Source organism: Hemicordylus capensis, chromosome 4 (assembly GCF_027244095.1).
Source record: "Hemicordylus capensis ecotype Gifberg chromosome 4, rHemCap1.1.pri, whole genome shotgun sequence".
Lineage (NCBI taxonomy): Eukaryota > Metazoa > Chordata > Lepidosauria > Squamata > Cordylidae > Hemicordylus > Hemicordylus capensis.
In genome coordinates, this window is record NC_069660.1 from 253,235,723 (window position 1) to 253,255,675 (window position 19,953).

Sequence of the window (19,953 nt, forward strand, 5' to 3'; positions counted from 1 at the left end):
TAAGCTATCACCGCCACCATGAGTTTGGTGAATACGCCAGGAGCTGAGGACAACCCGAAGGGTAGAGCCCTGTACTGGAATTGTCTCTGTTGTAAGCAAACCTCAGGTATTGGCGAGAGGCAGGATGAATCGGTACATGTATGTACGCCTCTGAAAGGTCTATCGAGGACAAGTAATTCCCCGGGTGTATGGCTGCCTTTATTGTCCTTAAAGACTCTATTCAAAACGTGCGTTTTTGCACAAACTGATTCAATCTTTTCAAATCCAGAATCACGTGCCAGGAGTCGGGTTTTGTTTTGTTTTGTTTTGTGGGTTTTTTTGGCACCAAAAAGAGAAAAGAAAAGACACCTGCACATAATTCTGTCAACAGAACCAGTTCTATCGCTTGGATGTCTAATAAGTGTTGGATGCTTTTGGTCCATCAACAGTCTCTTGGACCTCACCTTGGAGACAGGTGTTAAAAAAAGAAAATCGGGAGGAGTTGCCACAAGGTCTATAACATAGCCGTGCTTTACTGTTCTCAACACCCTTTACTGTTCTCAACACCGACTGATATCGCGTCATTGCTTACGGTTTTGTGCGTTGACATAACCTCCAGCACGTGCTCTTCCCGATCCTCTGCCTGTTATTCCAGGGGTGACACCAGTTAGCCCTGAAGGAAGATCCACGATCATCTCTTCCTCCGTAACTGTCTCTAAACTCTGTATTGGCAGGTCTATTGAAAGTTCTGAAGGAATGAAAGGAATTCTGGAAGGTGTTATTTCCCCTGAAATTCCTCCTTGAATCACCACGCCCAACCGGCATGGTTTTCTTTTTGTCCTTTGTGTCCACTAAAATAGGATCCAAGGATTCGCCAAATAACTTCCCCCCCCCAGAAAGGGAGTAGATGCCAAGGTGATCTTGGACTTGGCATCTGCCCTCCAATTTTTCAACCACAAACCTCTGCAGATTGCCACGCCTGCTGCCATGGCACGAGAGGCGTGCTGTATGCACTCCAAACCAGAGTCCACCATAAAGGCAGACGCTCTGGCCAACTTATTCAAACCCTGGAGGAGTTTTAAATTCCCTTGTGGTACCAGCTTAACAAGCTCCTTAGTCCACAAAATGGAGGCTCTAGCGAAAATAAAATTAGTGGCAGCTGCCCTTATGACAGTTGCAGATGCCTCATGAGCCATACGTAGCAGATGATACGCTTTCTTTTCCTCTGGTGTCTTAAGAAGGTCATCTCCCTCCTTGTTCACCAGAGCCCCGATGACCAGCTGGGCCACAGGTCCATCCACCACAGGAACTGTCAAAAGAGCCATTATATAGGAGGAAGGCATACAATTTTTTGGGAAAGGATATGGCAGGTTTAGTGGCCCCCGGCACACCACACTCTGCAAACATAACATCTTTTTAAAATGGTGGAAAAGGTATAGTGGCTGCTGAAATAGAGGTTGATGGAAAACCTTTCTGATCCAAGCCAGCGGCTGAAGGTGTGCCAGTCTCCTGAGAGACATCCTTGATGGCCCTTTTGGCTTGAAAGGGAGTAGCAGCCAAGGTAACCTTGGACTTGGCATCTACCCGCCAATTTTTTAAACATAACCCTCTGCGCAGTGCCACCCTGGCTGCCATGGCACGAGAGGCATGCTGTATGCAGTCCAGACCTGAGTCTGCCATAAGGGCAGAAACTCTGGCCAATTTATTTAAACCCTGGCGGAGTTTAAGATTTTCTGGAGGTATCAGCTTAACAAGCTCTTTAGTCCACAGAATGGAGGCTCTATTGTAGCTGCTTTTTTGGGTGGCAGGGCGGGCAAAACAGGAACCTCCTGGCTCACAGTTGCTCCTTCTCCATTAACATTAGCCGAAAGGCTCAAACTCACTGTCCCTCCAACTGAGGGAACAAGCGCGGCTTCTGTGAAGGGGCCCTCCGAAAGGGAACCCTTCAACATATCCCCCATATAAGCAGGCTCCATAGTCAGAATAATACAGCCTTAATCAGAGGAAATAATCTGGCCAAAATCCAAAATTAAAATTAATCAAAATAAGCAGCTATATGAGCGCAATTAGTGACTCCCTTCCCACCCTTGCACACAGAAGAAAGGAAGGGAGAAACTGGCCTGAAGTAGTCAGAGAAAGTGAAAGACGATGATAAAGGCTGTGAAGATTTTCCTCACAGCGCTAATCAAGCTATGTCTGCGGACTGACATAGCAGAGGAGATACCCATGCCAGACATTGCCTCTTAACGAACTCCCCCAACCAAATTAACTCACCCGGGGACGGCTGTTCGCCGCCAGGGAGTGGAGGCATATTAGACAAACCAACACCTGCAGTGGTAGACATAGCAGCAGCAGCAGACAGACCCTGAGGAGGGTCGAGGACTGTGAGTGGCGTCGGCGCGCTAAACAGAACCTGAGGAGGGTCGAGGGTGGTTCATGAAGTTGTTGTGCTAATAGGACCCTGAGGAGGGTCGACCGCCTCCGGCGCACTAATCGGACCCCGCGGGAGGTCATTAATAGACACAGAACCCTGGAAGGGTTCAGAGATTGGCGTCCTGCGCCCAGGTTCCCCATTGCTCTGAAAAAGAATGGCAGGGCTAGACTTGGAGAGGAGAGCTAAAATGGCCACCACGCCTTCGGCAGTTAAATCAGGCGGGAAAGCGGAAGGTTGCTGCGCCCGAACTGCCTTCAACTGCAGACTTATCGCTCAGTGGCATGCTGCCAGGGGATCATATATGCTTTTTCTTTTTAACAATGCCCTTTTCCTTTAGGTGTTTAGTTTTCTTTTTCGATTTCTTGGGCGGCGGGGCGGGCAGAATAGAAGCCTCCTGGCTCACAGTAGCCTCCTTTCCTTTATCAATGGCCGTTAGGCCCAAGCTCGCTGTCCCTGCCACCGAGGGAACAATCGCGGCTTCTGTGAAGGGGCCCTCCAGAAGGGAACCCTTCAACATATCCCTCATATAATCAGGCTCCATATTGCGAATAAGAGAGACCTCAACAGAGGAAATCCCAAAGTAAAAACTATTAAAATAAAAAAGGAGAAAGGCTGTGAAATTTTTCCTCACAGCAATACTCAAGCTCTGTCTGCAGAGCGAGACAGGACTGGAACTGGGGATGAGTGACAGCTGTCTGGATACATATGATCGACCTGAATTTTGATTGGTCCTGTCTCGGAGCATGCAGAGCTTGATAACCCGTCACGTTAGGATGCCCTCCCCATACCAAGGAAAAAGCTTCTATGTGTTATGATTGGTTATCTCCAGACAGAGACAGAAGGTTCTGGCTACCTGAGGGAAGCAACTCCCTGATTGGTTAATGTATCCCTTTTGAGTTAGACAAAAAGGAGGATTGAACAGCCAGGAGGAGGGGGCTGTGGGAGAGAAGGGTGGAACATCATCAGGGTAGGATAGGTCTGAAACCACTAGGGAAGGTAGCAGTGAGGGAGCTGGTCCTACTAGAACCTGCTAGGCCTTGGGAGAGAACTTTTGAACTTTGTACTCTTGCCAACTGAACCTTTCAACATTTTTTCCTGCACTTTTTTTTTATTTTTGCAGGCTTTTTTCCTAGTAAACCTGTTCTTGTTTTAATATGATTTTACTGGTGTGTCTGTCTGTTATTTTAGTCCCACCTCATGCCTACCTGCCCATTGTATTATACTGGCATGATTGTGCCAGTATAGTTAAGCTGGAGAGTGTTTTCAGTGTTCCACTATTTTAAGCCCTGAACATTCCATTGCTTATAAAATCAAAAGTATTTGGCCTATCTGCCTGGCCATCAGCACACAGTAACTAGGTGACAAGAGACACCTCCCCTGCAAATATGGTGAAGATCCATGGGAAAATGGCTTAGATAGAGCAGTTTAATTTTTTTTCTCTTTTGAAAGGAGTTTAAAGAGTTGGTGTGACTGAGGAAGTGCCATTTAAACGATTTTGTAGTCCATTTGCATAGTTTCAAACTTTAGACAATGGTTCCCAACCAGGGTTCCTCCAGATGTTGCTGAACTACAACTCCCAGCATCCCTGGCCACAATAGGTTGCTGGAGATGTTGCTGGGCAGGATCTGGAGGAACCCTGGTTGGGAACCACTGCTTTAGACTGCATGCCAGAAAAGTGCCTTTTGGATATCTCCCTGGGACCCAATCAATGGTTATTTCACAGTTGATCAAAGTTGCATTTCAAGAGGCTGGAAAATGCATATTTAGTGCTAAAAGAGTCTGTGCAGTAGCAAGTTTCAGGTTACATTGCCCACAGCGCTGCCTACAATAAACATGGTGGCTGATTCACCACTCAGACCCTCCAGCTGCCCCGACCCTGCTCCTCTAACCCGATGCCCACTCAGCCTCGTCAGGGCTGCACTGCTGCATACTGGTGCTGGCCCAGTGTAGCTGTGGTCTCCTTGACCTTGCCACTCTGCTCCTCCAGCTGCCCCGCTCTTAACACTCAGATGGTGCTGCATTTGTGGACAATGGCTGGCTTTCTTGCTACCTGCTGCCGCTGCTCCTGCCCGCTGCTCCGTTCTGGCACAGGCCGCTTACCTGTTCCAGCATGCGCCTTGCCTTGGCCCCCGGCCCTGGCAAGCCAGTATTGCCTGCTGGCTGCCCCGGCCTTGGCCACCAGGAATAAGATAGCATCTGTGCATGTGTGGATTCTGCACATGCACAGAGGCCATCTCAGCCCTGTGTGGGCTGGGACAGCTGGTAGTGTGTCTGTGTCTCTGTGTGTGAATGGCTGCAATATGTTGTGTGTGTGTGTGTCAGAGAGAGAGAGAGAGAGAGAGAATGACTATGTCACTTGTGTACAACTTTTATACTGTTTTGCTGATAACACCATTCTTGAAGGAAATTAAATCAAGTAGGAGAACTGTGAGGTTTATGGGAAATTTCTAGGAAGATAATCTGTAGTTTTCGACATGGTTGTTAAAGCATTTGTTATTTTTAATTATCATTGTTGTTTGTGTCTGTGTGTATTTTTAAGAAAAAGGAAACAATGAAATACAGATTTAGTGAACACAGATAACCTGTTTCTTGTGTCCTTATTCACTGCTGAGGTGGGATCACACTGTCCCTATTACTGAATCCACTAACTTCATTTAATGGGGAGGGGGCTGCACATGTTTTGGGGTTGACTTTATCTTACCTGAAGTTTTTACAAAGTTTTTTGTATTCAACATCAGGAAATTCTACCTTGTGGTTTGGGGAAGCTCCTCCCCATAGTGTCTAACCAGATTTTCCTTTGTAAAATGCCTGGAAATCCAGTAATCCAAAAACCTTCAGTTTAAAATGAGAGTTAAGCTGCTTTACCCTTTCACTTGTGCTCTAAAAAGAATGGAAATTGTAAGTTAAGGTGCCCATCTTCACTTCCATGCCATATAGGCTGTAAAGACTTTGTACTGCCTGGTATATGATGATGGCTTTAGAAATGAGGCTCCATGCAGCCACACTTTGTCTTGGTCTTTCAGTTGGACATTGGGCTGAGGAGGGATGCATCCAGGCAGACATTTAACAGGTGCAGTTTCCCTAATAACTTCCTAAAGATGCCCCTGATGATTTTCTGCCTACCTCTCTGATCAAGGCAAAGTGTGGGTGCATGGGGCCTCATTTCTAAAGCCACCATCATATACCAGACCCAGACTGGACAAATTCTTTACAGCTCATATGGCACGGAAGTGAAGATGGGCACCTTAATTTGCAATTTCCATTCTTTTCAGAGCATAAGTGAAAATGTAAAGCAAATTGACTCTCATTTTAAACCAAAGGGTTTTGGTTTGAATTTACCACACTATTGGGTTTTGATATTATTTTTGAAAGACAAGAGCATTCAGTGTCTAGGAGTGGAACAGTCACATAAGCTACAGCTCTTATTTTGGTGGTAGTGGATGGTTAGATTGAGGGCCAGCTGCAGCCAAGCCCTCACAGTACTTCTACATTGATCTACACTTTTGATGTTGTGTTATAATTGGAAAATGACTCAGTCAGTCAGCAATAAGGACATATGAACAGGTCATTGAGTCATAGGTTACAGCTTAGAAGGAATTAATAGGCCTGTGCAATATTAGATTTCCAATATTGGAAAAATAAACACAATGGAAAAACAATGCCTCTTAAAGTAAACATCTTAGAATCTGAACAGTGTACACTCAAAAGAAAGATAAGAGAAGCACTGTTTTTAGACAAGTTACAGCCTGAGGTCAATGGTAAGGAAGAACTTAAAGAAGTCTTAAAATACATAGAACTGCCTGCCTGCCTGCCCATGCTATTAAAGATTAAGCAGTATTTCAGTTCACACCCTCCCCTCTTTCGTTTTTCTGTTAGAGTTACTGATATGCAGGCAAAGCTGTGAGTCATCAGTTTCTGCCTTGCCGTCCTCCCCTCTTTCTTCATGTGCCAGGTGCCTGATTAGATTTAGGGAGAGTGTTTGGGATATAAGAGTGTGGATTTTTAAACAATGGGATATGGAACACTGAAGTTGGCATCTGTACATCAAAATGTTTGTTCTTTACTTGCAACTTTTATATATATTTTATTTTAAGTTATTCAATAAAGAGGTCTGGAGAGGAGAATTTGGTGTAGATCCATCATACATATTGCGTTGCCGGTATATCAACTAATATTGGAGCTATTGGAAATAAATTTGATCCAATATAAGGAAGCCTATATCAGATCAGAATTATCCAATACTGTATTAGGGATATCAGGTCAAATATCAGAAATAGTATTGGAATATTGAAGCACAAAATGGTAATGGAAATACAACATAGAGACTGCATTTCCCCCCTGTTGTCGGCTTGGGGGGGTGGAATCCATCTTCTGCCCCATATCTGCCTACCTGCCTGCCCATGCTGTTATTTATTTATGTAGGCTATTTTTAATTTAATTTTTACATTCTACTTTAAAAAGCAAGTGGTAGATTCTCATGTGTTACATCACTTCACTTGGGATTATGAGTTCTGACATAACTTTCCCTATGATTATTGGATGTGGCATCACTTTTTTGCCACAATTGTCAATGTGAGTACAATTTCCAGCTTATTACCAATATCTATCAGATTGGATCTTATATGATATTTCCGAGCGTGCACAGGCCTAGGACTTAACATCTTTACTGAGGAAAAATTATGTGACCAACCACATACAGACAGTTATATAATTTTATGGTGTTTCTTCTTATCTCTTGCAACTATCATTTCATTTTCTTTGGTTGTCTTGGAACAGGGCTCTTAAATTTTTTACATTATCACTTTTTTCTTTCTTTCCTGAATTGGTGATCCATTTTATATTTCTATAATGATTTTTCTGCTACTTTAACTACTACTGATTTCCAGCTGTAATGCTGTTGCCTTTTCCACCAGTTAATTTTGTTCAGTTGCTGCCTTCCCCAGGTGTTCCTATGAAATATCTGGTTACTTACTTTATTCATGTTTACTTGAAAAAGCAGATGCCTATGGGCATGATCCAGAGCTAATTTGGACAGCTGAGTCTTGGCAAGCCCCAGGCATACTTGGCTCTGAGTTGATGCATGAATCAAAGAAAATAAAGATTGCAGACTCTAAAATCTAACAGAAACAGTGTTTAGATGTTTAACTTCATCTGATGCCAGGGTAATATTAGCTTTACTCGTATCTAACATGCAGACCAATACCAGGTTGTTGTTTTTAAGTTTTGCTTTTAAATGATGCAGTCTTCATACACCTATCAATATAAATGGTTTTATATCGACCAGAAGTACATGCAACGGAAATAATAATTCTATATTATTTGCATATTATATGAATTTGCTTAGATAACCAAGTGACACAGTTTCTCTCGTGGCACAGGACATGGGGCTCGGTTCTTAGGAGCAGTGGTGGGAATGAAGCAAGGTCCTGGGAACAGGAGGCAGAACAAAGGGGCTGCAGGTAAGACAGTCCTCGGAGGCAACTGTAGGTTCAGGGAGTCTCAGAACACAGTGAGATCTCTGGGGCCAGAGGCAGCAAACTGTAGAGCAGGGTGTGATTGGCCTGCGGGAGGTTATATAGCCTGCTGCTATGGTGCTGTGAGTGCCTTCATTAGCCCAGACAGCTGTGCATAGTCCCGCCTTTGAATCTGAGGAGTTCCTTACTCACAAGTAGACCCATTTTGCGATAGCTCTGGCCTGGCTGCAAAGCACTCTCTCTTCTTTATTTATTTATTTAATTTATTAAAACTTTTATACCGCCCTTCCAAAAGGCTCAGGTTTACATTATTGTTGCTGTTCTGTCCAGGCTTTTTGGCTTCGGCAGATGTGGCTGCTGGACCCTTTTGGGGGGGTCTGAGTCTGGGGTCAGCCTCTCATGCTCCCTTGCTGGTAATGGGTGGGCTTCAGAGTCCCTACTTCTATTCTGGGGTTCTTTGTGGGGTTTGGGGGGCTGAGGATCCCCCTGGGTTCTGGTGGTACTGGATCTGCCTCTGGCAACGTACTTTCCTGTTCATCAAAAAACGTGTCCCCCTCAGAGAATTCTTTAGGGGCTCCCTCACAGGGGGGACTGCATGGAGGGTTTTGCAGTAGCCAGTTCTTCTTCCATGTCTGTCTCAAGTATGCCTAGGTGGATTATGACAGCAGGTAGGAGTGTGGGTGCACTCTGCTCCCTAGCAACTCTATTAATGAGTGCTTTTCTCAACTGTCGGGGAATTCCACATTCAACTCCACCATTGCAAGAGGTACAGACACCTTTTCTGATTCCAATGCTTCAGTTTAAATGCCAGTAGCAACCCATTCACACTTAATGGCAAATGGGGTAGATGAATTGCATTGCAGATGTTTGTCCAACCATAACCCGGAACCCTTGGTTTCAGGGTAGGGGAGCAATTCCCTTTCCCTGGTCTGCCAAGGCTGCATCCCAGCAAGCTCCATAGCAGTCATGTCACCAGACTCTGGGCTAGGCATCAGAAAGTCTTCAGGGCAGCAGCCATTGGCCATGATCTTCAAGGGGGTGTACCAAGCGTGATCATGCCTATTCAGAATGCACCACCTGCCCTTGGCAGGGAAAGAGCATTTAAATCACCTTAAATGGCATTTAAGCCCTTCTCCCTACTGCCGCCCTCATAAGAGCCCCAGAACAAAACAGTCCCATGCAAGCACAATTACTGGCAATGCAGAGATGCAGGGGGACACTATTTTCTTGTTACTCCAGGAAGGGATAATGATGGCTTCCTAGGAAGGAATACGTATATGAGGAATGGCAAAGGATCCCGGGGTCTGGTCCACTGTGACCAAGGATGCTCTTGTGATGGCAGACCCCAGCAAAGCAGTTCAGGAACACCCAAGCACCCTCCTGCCCCCTTGTCAGCCTGCTGCCTGGGGATTAGCCCTCTCATGAGAGGGAGGACCAGAGTTTCATTCAGCTATGGTGCTCCATTGGGCTGCACTCATATCAATTAGGCCATCCAAATAAAGGGGCTCTGCTTGTTTGGGGCCCCTGTCCTCTCTGGTAAATCATAGCACTTGCACACCATGATCCCCTCCTCTCCATGCAACCTTTTCATACCCCCAATCAATAGTGGCCACACCATATGTCCAGGCGGTAATGTGTGAGCAGACTAGGGAAACAGTGAGACCGGAGATAGATCTTTACTCTAATTCAAATTTCCTGGTTTTGGACCAGCATTGCATAGTATGCAGATTGGCCACTGGAGGGAGTTGCAGGAGTGGGGAGCCCTGTTTATCAGAGATCCCAGGAAAGTAGGGTCGCCGTACCGGCCAAATATAAACATGGATATGTGCCAATGGACGACCAGAGTGGCAGAGGCAGTGCTTGGACTGCTTTATTGTGGCATCTCCAAGGCAGCAAAAAGTGTTGCTGGGGTACCCATCCCCATGGCTTGCTTGTGTCAAGCAACCAGGCTGGGCGGTATCTTCCGACCAGCCCACATGTGTGTCTCCAAGCCCTTTCACTCACATGAGAGAGTGGTCCTTGGGAGAAGGGGCATCATCAGACATCATTGATTTAGCCTGATCTCTGTGTACCTCAGGATGGTTCTTCTCATGAGTAATGCCATAGAGTGCATGCTTGCACCCAAGGGGAAGGGACTTGGCTCCCTACCCCATCTTCATTGTACAAAAAATAGAGCAGAGACGTTCAAGCATTGCTGAGTGGGGCTGCCCTTTAAACCCAACCCCGGGTATCGCTGCCCTGCCATATGTCATCTTTGCCACAATCCAACAAGGTTGTCCAGTTTATGGTGCCACCACAACTACATGTGCTTGTGACCATACTTCTTCATGGCTTTGTTTTTGATGACCAAAACACATCGTGCCCATCCTTCCATCCCGCCCCCTTTCTCTTCTGGTTGCCAGTGGGGAACAGGAGATACAGTGGAAAGTGGATATCCCCCTAATGTTGCTTTCCCCTTTGACAGGCTTAGAAGCTTGGGATGGGGCAAGGCCTTGTTGCGGGAAACAGCTTGAAGGAGCACAGAGACAGAAGACAAGGAAGTGCTCTGAGAGGTAACCAGCGAGAAGCACAGCAGACATGTCACAGGCATGTTCCTGGGTGAGTCTGAGCCACCCTCTCTATGATTTCGGGTCCAGAAACTGCGCAAAACCATGGTTATAGGGGCATCCACATTTGGACATAACTCTGCCACCTTCAAATTGGAGTCTGGCAATGAAAATCTCAGGTTGCTTTTGTCGTGAAATCATTGTTTCACACAATTGGACATACACGGATTCCAAACTCTGCCCCATTTAACTCTGGTTTGGTGTTACATGCAAATAGGGCGATTGTCTTATAGGAAGATGATAGATGAATATTGATGTCATAATATATGCATGCATCAGTACCTATAACATTACCTACTGCCCTCATATGAAATAATGTTCTTGTAGTTTTACATCATCTCAAGTGAAAATTTGATCTGTTTATTGTTATTCAGTTCAGTCATGCCAGCACTGTTTATCATTTGCTCAGGACCTTGTACGCAGATTCTCTCTCTCTCTCTCTCTCTCTCTCTCTCTCTCTCTCTCTCTGTATCAATATTGGGTGTGTTTAGATTTTCCCTCAGACCATTGAACCTTTAAGTTGCTTTCCCAGATCCACATGTAATTTTAAATCTTCCAGAAACTTTCTTAAAAACAGTATTTGAAGCATATTCTTGTAGTACTGGAGATAGTCACCAGGAGGCTAAATCATATCTAGGGTTTTGGTTTTTTAAGAGCACATCATTTCTATTGAAGTTGTGTAGAATTTTTAAAACTCCGCACTTGGTGTTTTATTTCAGTTGAATACTGTCATTGCACCTGCAGCTAATTATGATATGCAACTTTTAATACTTAAGTATTAATTCAGTGTTTCACCCATGATAATTATTTAAATTAATGTGCATTCTCATGTGTCAGTTCTACTACATTAGGGCAAAATCACTGAAAAGTAAGTAAATGTAAGGGATATTCCTTGGGAATCCTTTATGTAGATTTGTAACTAGAAGAAAAAAAGATCTTGGATTCCGCAAAACTGTTTTCTGGACAAAGCAATAACCAGGAGTTAACAACTTCCCCTACTAGACAGACAGTGCAGCCTCAGACTTCTGTTTGAATAACAGAATTGTGTGCTTTAAATAACTGTTTAAATCTCAGGGATTGCTGTTGTGTGGCCATCACAGGATTATGTGCCTGTTACTACTATGAACTGGTTCACATGAGATGCTGGCTACACACATGATGAAGTCACGCTGAAAGTATGCCTCTCCTGACATCACCAGAGACTGTCCCGATGTGCTCTTGGGGCATCCCTTAATTGCACAAGGGGAGTATTCATCACCCCTTGACATGCACTCCAAATATCTGTTTTAACATGAAATATCTCTGATGATGTCAGGACGTGCATGTTCTTGGCTTGATCCCATCTTTATTGTGTATGCAACCAGCATCTCATCCAAACTGGTCCTAAGTGTCCTAGAGGAAAATTGACACAATACTTGTTCCTTCTAAAGTTCCAGAAGATGGCCATTCAGTCCTCTTTCTCCCTTAAAACTGAGAGAAGGCTCCTTCTAAGATTTTGTTCTTTTAATATTTGAGAAAACTATCTGACTAGGATGGGGCAAAAGCTGTCAGGGCAATTAGCATAATTCTCCTTTTAATTATGAATCTTAGTGCGCCACAGAAAGATCATATATTAGACATATATTTTCTGTGGATAATTTGATATATCCTCTTTTTAAACAGCACATAGCATTTTCCTTAACCAGGGCAGATTGTCACAGGGAATCTATATTGGAGTAGTTTTACTGAGTGTGAGTGGTCTGTGAATAACAGGGCAAAAAAATTTCTTCCGTTCATCAGACTGGCAGTTGATCAATGGGTGCCTTTGGCCTTTAGCCTTACCTTTTTTTCACTAGAGATGAGCCAAAATGGGATGGGGTGCCTTCAATGAACACCTTGCACTTTTGCTGATTTGGTGGTTGGCTACAAACAAGGTATTTCCATATTAGTGTGTTGACAATGCTTCCTGCCTTCTCTCTTAATTAGTTTTGCAATTGATTTGACACAGTCAAATGTACATGATGCCATGATGTAATGATGTTGGTCATGTGATTGCTAAGAAGAGGTAGGTGGTGTGTGTGGGGGAGAGAGAGAGAGAGAGAGTGAGTATGCAATGGTGCTGGAGCAGCTGCTGAGAGGAGCAGCAAATAGTTGCAAGCACAAAACAGACCTGCATTTTAGATGGAATATTTCAGGCCCCCAGTGAAAATCTCTTTTTTGTAGCAAAAATGTTTGCTAATGAAAATCTGGCATAGCATTGCTCTAACTGTTTTGGATGCAAAAGTGAGTAACTGTAATAACACTGGAGATACATTGTCAGTTTTGTTAGTTCCTGCAGGGATGTCTATACAACCAAGGACTGCAGTAGCCGAACTACTATGCACAGAGTGAGTACCTGTGACCAAAAGTATTCATATAGTACCAGCAATAAAGAAATGCCTCCATAGCAGTTAACAAAACTGTTATACAACCTGAGGACCATTTCAGGCACTAACACTTTCAACTTCAGTACCACCAAAGCACATTTCTGCATAGTGGCATTCTGCAGACAAACTGTGATTAAGGTAGATCATGTGAAACCCACTACAGCACCAACGGCTGCTTGGGAGATGTAACACTGGCATGAAGGTGCATCATATGTTGAGTCCAAACTGCATGGCAAGTTGCTGATATTCCCTGCTTCCCCATGGAGCCACCATCACATGGTAGTATTCAGCAGTATTCACATGTGCTTGCCTTTGGACAAACACTGAAGGCGGGTGTTTGTGATGACTGCTTCTGGATGATCACCATTAGTGTTTGCCAGCCAATGGCTCTAATCCAGATGTGTGCCTGTGCAGGAGTCAGTGTCAAACGTCTGGCATTTGCACTGACCAGCTACATGGCAGTCCAAAATTTAGTCCCCGGCTTTACTCCTAAAAAGTTGATGGGTACTATTACTAATTCTCTAATAAAGGTGTGTGTGTGAAGCTGCAACCGCTAGATCAAGGGAGAAATCATGTTGACAGCATCCATTTGTGTTCAGTTTCTCATCAGCTTGGAATGTATATACCCGTGTTTCCCCGAAAATAAGACAGTGTCTTATATTAATTTTAACCCCCCAAAATGCACTAGGGCAATTAGCGGTACATCAGAAATTACTGCTAGGTCTTACTTTCGGGGAAACAGGGTACATAGGCCTTCCGTGTATATATGCTCCCCAGCTAGACTGAGTCAACTATGTCAGAAGGAGGAATCGCTCTCCTGGTTTATCATGCTAGAAGTTATCTAGACTTCTCTTTACTATATCCACAATGATGAAAAAAAGCCAATAGCTGCTAGTGGTGTTTGGTTACTTTTATGGAGCATATATCCCTCAGGATACAGCATATTCATTTCAAAGGGAGAGTGGGGAAAGTTAACCTCCTGTTAACATATAATGTTGCTGGCTCAAAAGGAAGGGTTAAAGACACCGGCCAGTGTGTAGTGTAGTTTAACAGCCGTGTTTGTGATTGGCTCATGCTGCTGCAGGCATCTAAGGAAGCATTGGCAGACAAGTGCACAAATACTTAAAGTTGAGTACCTGCACTTCAGAAATGCATCATCCACTGGAAACAAAATATGTTGCACTCCCAAAGTGCTGGTATGCAACTTGAGTGCTCTTATGCAAGACCACTAGCACTCCTTTAGATGCCTGCAGTAGCGCCAATTGGAGACGCTGGCATAAGACTGCACAACATGTTGGCCACTCTAAATAAGGAAAGGATGCAATAATACATGTAAATATAATGGTTAATGTTACAAGTTTGTTTATAGAAAGAATACAAAGAGTCTATTCTCATGCGCACAGGAAACCAGGCTAACTAAGGGAGCCCAGCCCGGTTTCCTGTCCATGTGTGAACCGCCGGGAACTCCTGGGGGTAAGCCCACTTAATCCCTCCCCCAAAACGAGGTTAGTGGAGTGAGCACTCCGCTAACCCCGTTTTGATGATTGTGTGCTGCTGCCACATGGCTCCACACCATGGCGACTCACGAGGAGACCCCCGACCAGGAAGCGACAACAAGCCTCCTGGCATCAGGGCGCTCCTCAGAATGCCCTGTGCACTCTGGGACATCCAGGGGCCGGGTGGCCCCCAATCCCTGCCACCCCAACTGGCTCCGTGATGGAGCCAGTAATCATGTAGGTGGCCGATCCAGCTGCCCAGGGAGGGCTGGATGCTCGTGTGCAGGGAGTGTGGATCAAGCCTGCTCTCCCCGCCAAACCCCTTCCAGCTCTTCACACTGCTCATGTGGGGAGCCTTAAACTCTTTGTAGTTCCTAAATCAGTCACTAGCTAGCTATTAGAGCCCCACTCAATCCCAACACCCATTGGGCTGGAGGAGGGGGCAGACTTTGTACCTGGCCCTTAGGGAGATTGCATGTAGCGTGCCTCCCTGGGGCACATGGTGCTTCTTGCAAATCAGCTGGTGCACTGTTGTGAGTGGGTGATTAGTGGTTTCATGGAACAGCCCCCCAGGGTCTTGTGGCTCGGATGGTGTTTGGGAATGGACCACTTTGGGGGCACTGTCCAACTCACCCACTCAGAGTCCTGCAGCTTGGTGGGTGTTGACATGGATGGCTACCTCCTTAACACAGGTAACTGTGTGGCTTGGCAGGGCCACGCAAAGTTATCGGCTGGCATATGCCAAGCCCGGCTGCTTCTCCCAACAGTAAGGGAACGCTTGCCCTCTTAGGAGGCTGGCCTTACCCTTGGGGGGTGGGGTTGCCCGCACTCTGGGTTATGTTATATTGTTATGCTTGTTGCAGATCCTGATAAGTATTATAAACAAAGTGGCCCTAAGTTTCATCCATACATGCCTGTCCTGTCTTTATTGGGGAGCCGGGTGCAAAGATCCATGCTAAACCCTATGTCCTTTAGTGTGCGCTGCAGATTTTTGCACTGAACAACTTGGTAATGTTGGATTATTATTGATGCCCAGATGCCATTGCCCAGCATTAAGATTTCATAAATATAAAGCAGTGGTTTTTAGGGGCTTATCTGATGCAAAGTGGTCATCACTTTGTTGGCTCAGTGCCAACTCATGCCATGCAAACTCCAAGGCTTTCACTCAACTCTGTTTTATGAAATGAAGTCTTTTAAATTGCCACCCTGTAATCATTTTGTATTATAATGAGTTTCCTCATGAAGATATTAGCTGCCACATATTCTCTGTCATTTTCTTTCTTAATACTGTTATGGTTTTTTCTGTGTGTGTGTGTGTGTGTGAGTGAGAGAGAGAGAGAGAGAGAGAGAGAGAGAGATTGTGTGTGTAATGGCAGGTGGAACTGGCTGTAATGCAGAAATCTAATTAGTGATGTTTTCACTTCTCTTGCCTGAATAGACGTCTCTCAAGAGAAAGGCAGGGGGAATCATAGCAGAGAAAGGACAAATCAATGCTGATAGACTCCTACTAATCCCCGAGGCCATTGTGTGCTAGGGCAGGGAAGCCAAGTTACCTGACTGTCACCTGCTTAGTAGAGAGTGAGGTCAGGGTTTTGTTCAGCAGGTGCAGAACCTCTTGTTTATTTAACAAGGTTAGCAGCTGCTGCCTCATAGCAATTAAATAATATGTTCAGGGGAGGTTGCCAGGTGCCGGCTGTCCTGTATGCTATGACAAGCAGGGCAAAATTTCACGTAAACACCTGCCAGCATCCCAAGCAAACTTTAGCTAACGGGCTGTTATGTACCTGCCATTAAACCGTTTGTGGGTTTAGCTGACAGCTTTGTGAGCTCATGAGCTGTCAAGTTAAAAGTTCCACAAGATAAGATAGGCAGAGAAGGGCTTCCTTATTTTTCAACAGGTGTGAGATTAGAATGTGTTTGAAATCCCATGATAATAGTAGACTTTGCCATTTCAATATGATGAAGACAGATGTCCAGGTGGCGTAAATGAGCCAAACACCATCAACTGAAGTGAGAGCACACCAGTTTACAATATCTAAGGGGTAGGTGCTGGTAGCTAGAGTTAGACTTGCAGCCACTTTCGCAGTTTTTGTTCGATTAAGATGGTTTTGTACCGAAATGTTTGCAGAGTTACTTCTTACAGCCACATGGTTCTCAAATACATTTGAAATATGATTAGCAGAGTGGGAATGAATGGTAATTTTAATATAAGTTTGATCTTCGTAACCACATACTGGATTGAAAATTAATCTGATTAAGAGTCCCAAGCATTTATGAAGTGGGCACACCAGCATTTTCTCTCTAAGAGTATTCCAGATAATCAGTTTAATATAAATATGTGTCATTGTTATCTATCTGTTGTGTGTAGTACAAACATCTACCCAAGCTGCACTTTGCTTGCAGGGATATCACCTTCAAATCTTACTGACTGGAATGTCCTTGGGTTAGCTGCTTTCTTCCCATGCAACCACCCACGGGTGGACAAGAGTACTTTCAGACAATTGTTGCAATTCTTACTGAGATAATTTGTGTGAAGAGCTCTGAAGATTTTAAAAAAAGTACTCTAGAATTACTAATATTATTATTACTGTACTATATGAACACAAGACAGCTTCTTCCTCCTGAGCCAGAGTGGTGTAATGACAGAGTGTCAGACTTGGGCTGTGGAAACTCCTGCTAACTTGGCAAAGAGGCACCTTTTAATGTGGTGATTCTCTTTATTTAGCAGGGGGAGAGTAACCGGCCCTACCCACCGCAAACACAGTACCTCCAGTGTCTGTTGCTGGCATCTATCTTAGGTTTCTTTATAGATTGTGAGCCCTTTGGGGACAGGGATCCATCTTATTTATTTGTTATTTCTCTGTGTAAACCGCCATGAGCGATTTTTGGAAGGGCAGTATAGAAATCGCATAAACAAACCAACCAGAGTTCAAACTCTCACTTGACCATGAAGCTCATTGGTGGCCTTGGACCAGTCATTATCATTCAGCCTAACCTATTTCACAGGGCAGTTGTAAGGATAAAATGGGAAGGGGAAGAACCATGCTCATTGCACTGAACTCTTTGGAATAAGTGGGATATAAAATGCAATAATAAGCCATATTGTAAGTTTTTGGTTGATGATGATTAAGATGGTGCTTTAGAGACTGAGCTCTTCCCCACTGTAACATTTTATTCAATATAGTAATATTAATCTAGCTTTATAATGAAGTCATCCTGGGATTGTTTTAATGAAAGGCAGTATACAAATTTAACAATAAATAACAATAAAATAGAGTACAACACCCACATGGCTACCCCTTCCTCATTAGCTTGTGGACGTTTTGCCTTGTTTAATTTTTTTAAAGGACTCTTTTCTACAGTATATTTACCTTGATTTTTTTTAAATATAGAAATGATTTACAGCAGTACAGCTATCTTGCAGTAAAACAACCTTCCACAATTACATGTGAAAGGGCTACTTCAGTTCTCTTTCTTGGTGACTGATGGGACTATCGTGCCTAGGCTGTAATGCAGTTGGGGCAAGCTTTCACTGAATATCTGACATATGTTCTGATCAAGCTAGGGACTAGAGGTATATGGAAACAAATGGCTGTGCTGTGTGCACAGTTCCCCAGTTCAAACCAGAGTGCTGTAATGTGTAAGCTGACATCCTGCTATAAGGTATTTGGGACAGGCAGTGAGGTGAATGGAGTAATGGATTCATTACTTCCTGTTCCTACTTCAATTTCCCCCACCAAATAGCTGGTTCCAGCGTCTTTTACCAGGCAATGCTAGCACTATGTTAGGTTTGGGGTTAATAGCTCCAGTCAATCAGAAGGACCCATTCATTGTTCCTATAAGCCGCCACTCTTTTGCCAGTTCTGCTGCATCTTCTCCAGTGCTAAGTGTTCTAGCAACTCAACCAAGTCATGTGTTAAGAATGGGAAGTGTGAAACAGACTGTCTGCTACTAGTTAGATTTGGGGGGACGGGGACCACTTTCTAATGATGAGGTAAATATTTACCTCATTTACCTTACGGGGGCTGGAGGCTGGGGTGGCTTGGATATGGGCTAATAAACTGAAATTGAATCCGGACAAGATGGAGGTACTGTTGGTCAGTAGGAGAGCCAATCGGGATGAGGAGACTTTACCGGTTCTGGATGGGGTTGCACTCCCCTTGAAGGAGCAAGTATGCAGCTTGGGGGTACAACTGAACCCGGCTCTGCTTTTGGAAGCTCAGGTGGAGGCGGTGGCCAGGGGTGACTTTCACGGCTTTGGCTAGTGCACCAGCTACATCCCTTTCTCAAGAAGGCAGATCTGGCCACAGTTACCCATGCCTTAGTCACATCACGGCTGGATTACTGTAACACCCTCTATGTGGGGCTGCCCTTGAATAATATCTGGAAACTGCAGCTAGTGCAAAATGCGGCAGCTAGGGTTTTATCCGGAACTGCCCAGTGGGAGCACATCATACCCATTCTGAAAGAGTTGCACTGGTGCCAGTTCGTTTCCGGGTCCAATTCAAGGTGCTGGTTTTGACTTTTAAAGCCCTTAACGGTTTGGGCCTGGGGTATCTAAGGGACCGTCTGCTCCCAAGGGTTGCTGCCCACTTGACGAGATCATCTGAGGGGCTCTGCTCCAGGTGCCGACAATGAGGGAGGTTCGGCTGTCATGCACTCGGGACAGGGCCTTCTCTGTTGCTGCCTCCAGACTTTGGAATGCTCTCCCAGTGGCCATTCGCTCCTCAGACTCCATCACAGTTTTTAGAAAGCTTGTTAAATCTTGGCTTTTTATCCAGGCTTTTACATGATTGTTTTTATTGCTGCTTCTATGTGTTTTTACCTGTGTGTAGTTTTTATGCTTGTATTTTATAGATTTTAAATTTGGTTTGTTTTTATATTTTTAGCTTGATATTCTTCTTGTCATTTTATTGTATGTTTTTTAACTTTTGTAAACCGCCTTGCGATTGTTTTTAATGAAAGGCAGTATATAAATTTAACAAAAAATACATAAAACATAAATTTGCATACAGAATGTGGCTGCTCGGACAACTTGATTTTTTCCTGTGTGCAGTGCCAAGGGAAATTTTGGTTCCTGTACCTGGATTCATTACCTCTGTGCATTACCTACTATAGGAACTCAAACCAGCATTTGTAAATTACTGCTATAAAATATATGAAGTTATATTTTATAGCAGTAATGTTTGAGTTCCTATAGTACATCCCTAGTAATAGTAATCCCTTACTGGCTGCTAAGGGGATTCCCACCCCCACCCCAATGCTGTTGGAGTTAGAAATCAGTACCTAGTTTGGGTTTATATTTTACATTTTTTTCATATATATATATATATATATAAAATGTAAAATATAAATCCAAACTAGGTACTGATTTCTAACACCAACAGCATTGGGGTGGGGGTGGGAGTCCCCTTAGGAGCCAGTTAGGGATTCTGGATTTCCTGCCTGGCTCCCTAAAGTCTACATAAATGTTTATCACAGCCTAAAGGCTATGCAGCTCTCTGTCAGATAATTGTTCTCAAGGGGGACACTGACCAGCTAAGAGAAAATGAAGCACAT

General features: G+C 44.3%; 1 long non-coding RNA gene across 1 annotated transcript in view; it reads left to right on the forward strand.

The window, feature by feature from the left end:
* The first annotated feature begins 7,789 nt into the window (after nucleotides 1-7,789).
* LOC128324066 (uncharacterized) overlaps nucleotides 7,790-19,953 on the forward strand; it is a 105,267-nt gene continuing 93,103 nt past the window's right edge. Inside the window, exons 1-3 of the long non-coding RNA XR_008306616.1 lie at nucleotides 7,790-7,872; nucleotides 10,352-10,485; nucleotides 12,802-12,859. This is a non-coding gene — a long non-coding RNA (uncharacterized LOC128324066). The remainder of the gene's footprint in view (nucleotides 7,873-10,351; nucleotides 10,486-12,801; nucleotides 12,860-19,953) is intronic.